This window comes from Rhipicephalus sanguineus, chromosome 2, assembly GCF_013339695.2.
Source record: "Rhipicephalus sanguineus isolate Rsan-2018 chromosome 2, BIME_Rsan_1.4, whole genome shotgun sequence".
NCBI lineage: Eukaryota > Metazoa > Arthropoda > Arachnida > Ixodida > Ixodidae > Rhipicephalus > Rhipicephalus sanguineus.
Genome location: NC_051177.1, coordinates 186,152,165 through 186,156,268, shown reverse-complemented (window position 1 = coordinate 186,156,268; position 4,104 = coordinate 186,152,165). Strand labels below are relative to the sequence as shown.

General features: G+C 47.2%; 1 long non-coding RNA gene across 1 annotated transcript; it reads right to left on the bottom strand.

Moving 5' to 3' along the window:
• Positions 1–477: 477 nt before the first annotated feature.
• On the bottom strand, positions 478–3,780 carry LOC125757524 (uncharacterized). Its single transcript, XR_007415291.1, has 3 exons — positions 3,726–3,780; positions 1,215–1,296; positions 478–662 (listed from the first exon to the last, which is right to left on the bottom strand). It is a non-coding gene; the product is annotated as an uncharacterized LOC125757524 (long non-coding RNA).
• Between the last annotated feature and the right edge of the window lie 324 nt (positions 3,781–4,104).

Below are 4,104 nucleotides of genomic sequence, written 5' to 3'. Positions count from 1 at the left end.
CACAGAAAGAAGCACTAAAGGAAGAGCCACGCTTCTCTTGCTAGACGACACTTGGCTGGGCCGATCATGCGTGTAGCGAGTGGTCCGAAATGTGTCGCAGGAAGAAGATCGAAAGAAAAAAGAGGCACATACCCTTTGTTAGGCGACATCTGGGTGGGTGGGCCACGGGTAGAGCTGTTATACTGAGTGGAGTCCCCTGCAAATAATACGTGATCAGCGTCGTGCTTCTCCTTAAGACACTAGTGTGTGCGGCATACCATAAATGCTGGTACTGCAGGACAGCTGAAACCCAGAGGGCAGCCAAAAAGAGGGTGATTGTCAGTCCTTTACTTTTGTTGCTCGGGTTGTGCGTGCTCACAAGAAATTTTCTGAAGAAAAAAAAAACGCACCATTCGAAAAGAATTCATATTTCATTGCTTTATACCTCCAAAGCAGAATACATCAAAGTTTATTGATTTATAGCTTCAGGGCCTTGTCTCGCTGATAGAAGACCGCAGGTATTCAAAGCGTTTCTTCTTGTTTTCGCCTGTGGTTGGTACAAATTTACAGGAGCAGGTGGTCAGGATCTGCAGTCAAACCCTCTCTTGCTGCACGCACCATCATGTTTCATCAGTCAATATGTCAGTTGCTGATTCCGCAATCTCCTCGCTGGACAGTCGATCCTAAATGGAGAGGACCGTTATTTTGCACTATTCCAACGGTTACTGCCACTTTGCACACAACTGCCGATAGCACGTAATGTGCGACACATAATCCACCCCCCCCCCCCAAAAAAAAAGGGTGTTACTTGACCAATACATAAGCGTTCCTCAAATCTACTACCTGTGCAATACGTTTATCGGAAAACAAAAATCTTATTTGAAAACGCCCGTTAATCCCAAATGCAATTTACTTCTGTTTAGCACAAGAGAAACACGACAGCAGGTGATTAGAAACAGAAACATTGCAATTTACATTTTTCAGTGACCATACTTGGCATTTCACGTGGAGCTTCAACATGCTCGTACCTAATTGTTTTCCTCAAGGGGCATATTCCACTTGACAGTTCGTAACCTCGGCTGCACCGAACGTAAGGCATATCGGCGTCTGGAAGTTTCCAAGCTGCCTTATAGGAGATCATCCCAGCATGCCTTGGGCGGGATGTATGCTGTAAACATTTCCAACGCAACACATTTAATATGGCGGGAAAAAAATCATTTGTGTTGTCTACGTACCTTTAAACATTCCGGCTTTGACAGTTAAATCACATGTATACTGATTCATTTTTTCTAACCACAATGACACGTTGCTTGCACCCTAGAACAGAACGAGAACACAAAAAAAGTTATCTCAGTGCCAGAGAACAAATTTTTATCGCCAAGGAACTAAGGACATCGAAAGACATATCAACCGCACTGACCATGTCCCCCTTTGAACTCCTACGTCGCACAATTGCTGGCATTCGTTCTATCTGAAAAATCGTTAAGCCACAGCGTATCGCTTATCGCGTAACACATTCTCAGCTGCCCCGTTTTGATAGCGAAGCAGTTAGACGTAATCTCAGTAAAACTTCTTTTGGGCCTAGTTGGTTCATAATTCTAGAGGTACATTTACAGCGCAAACGTAAAGACGCACCACAAAGAGAGAAACGATAGCGAAGCAGTTAGACGTAATCTCAGTAAAACTTCTTTTGGGCCTAGTTGGTTCATAATTCTAGAGGTACATTTACAGCGCAAACGTAAAGACGCACCACAAAGAGAGAAACGACACACACAAGCGCGTCTTTACGTTTGCGCTGTAAATGTACCTCTAGACGTAATCGAGCGACGCAGAGCAAATACTGCCGGCAACAAAGCGTAAAATCATGAAAATTTATTTTTCTGACTCGATCCAACTGTTACAGCAGCGTATGAGCATGAATTATCTGAATTTTGAATGCCGTACATTGTGATCTGTATGAGTGCAACTATGGAATGAAGATGACTTCAGCATATATTTGTGGTAAGGTTTCAAGTTAGGTCAAGACGCAGAAGTTTGAAGTCTGACGGAAGCCCGTCTGGTTGGGTTGATACGTGGTGACGTTGAAAACCCGAGGCACTGAGCCGACTAAAGCAAAAAGCACACACACACACACAGACACACACACACACACACACACACACGCACGCGCACACACACATACACACACGCACGCACGCGCACACACGCGAGCACACGCGCGCACGAGCACACACGCGAGCAAACACACGCGCGCGCGAGCACACACGCGAGCAAACACACGCGCGTGCACACACACACGCACACACGCGCGAGTACACACGCGAGCAAGCACACACACACACGCGAGCACACACACGCGAGTACACACGCACACACGCACGAGCACACACGCGCGCGCGCACACACACACGCACGCGCGAGCACACACACACGCGCGCACGAGCACACACGCGAGCAAACACACGCGCACGAGCACACACGCACGCGCGAGAGCAAACACACACACGCGAGCACACACAAACACACAGGCGCTCGCACGAGCACACACACACACACACGCACGCGCGAGCGCATACACACACGCGCGCACGAGCACACACGCACACGTACGCACTCACGCACATGGAGTAGTCGGTATCAAGAGCGACTCGAGATAAAGACGTCGTGACAGTCATTTTTCTCTAGCGCGAGCACGTGCCTTCCCCCGTCGATTGCGTGTCCCCTGAAACGTACTCAGCCAAAGCACTGGATTTAGCAATTTATTTTTTCACGTCATAAACGTCCTTTTGTGTGTGTGTATTAAATGTTTACTTCGGTCGGCTCAGTGCCTCGGGTTTGCTACATTCAGCTACACACGGAAGGATGCTGTGATTTCCTTTAAGACAATTAAAACTACACTTAAAACGCACTTTAACGCCATTTCATTGTCTTTCGTGTACTTAAAGCTTTATTCATTTCGGTAGCGCAAAACAATTTATAAAGACAAGAGAGGACACGTAGAGAGGACGGGCGCTAGAGATCAACTGACTTTACTGCAAGGAAACACACAAAACCCCGTTGCACAGGCGCGACGCGCTAGATCACTCTACGAGGGCTTTTTTTTTTTTAATGTGTCTAATTTTCTTTGCGCTACCGAAATGAACACCAGTGATCACAACCAACTAGCCCGCATTACCGCCTTAAACCCTCACTCGTCCACCTAAAACTACCGCAGCCGAGTTTGAAGCATGGCGAAAGGTTGCGTATAGACGCCACGAAATATCATGTACCGGTGACAAGGACATGACAAACAGCCCAGACTGCCATTGACAGGAGCGAGTTACTGCGCACGCAGAGCTCGTCTGGGGAAAGCTGATCTGGGGCACTTTGTTTATGCCGCCTACAGTATTTCACACCGTGATTCCAGCCTTCATCGAGCGTGTTGAAGGTACCAAGACGGCGACAGCAAGAAGGGTTAAACTTCTGTCCTTCATCTCTTCTCACATAAACGTGTATGATAACGAATGATCTTAGTCGGATGTTTGATAATATACGCCCAAACACGCATCTTGTAATGTCAAACGCAGAGCAAATACTGCCAATAACAATGCATTACATAAAAGTATGACACGATTTTTTTAAAACATAAAAGTATGACACGACCCATCTCGTACAGTAGCGTAAGCATGAGCATGAATTCAGGTAAACACGCGACCTAAGTACATATACACAAGCAAATAACGTACTGAAGAGAGAATATTGCTTACCTGCAAATCACATTTACTACTGTCTTCGGGCAACGTAACAACGGATGCAACCCGCTCGACAATTGCTAGTCTCAAGCGAAGAATCAGCAATGCAGCTCGTCGCAATGGCCGCGCAGCCCACTGAACGTGCCCGTTGCAATGCTTCGTGGCTGATTTGCGGCGGATCGCGCACGTTAATGACTGTCCTTGCGTGCTGTATCACTAGTTACACGCCACTCACGTACACAACACGATTAGACCACGCACGTCAACAAAGCGCGGAGTGTAAAACCTGGATAAATCGATGAAAGAAAGAGCAGCACTGCACGAACGCGACTTCAACAACCACACCAACCGCCTCGCATTCGAATGCTCTTCCCGGCATACACCTCAAGCTGTG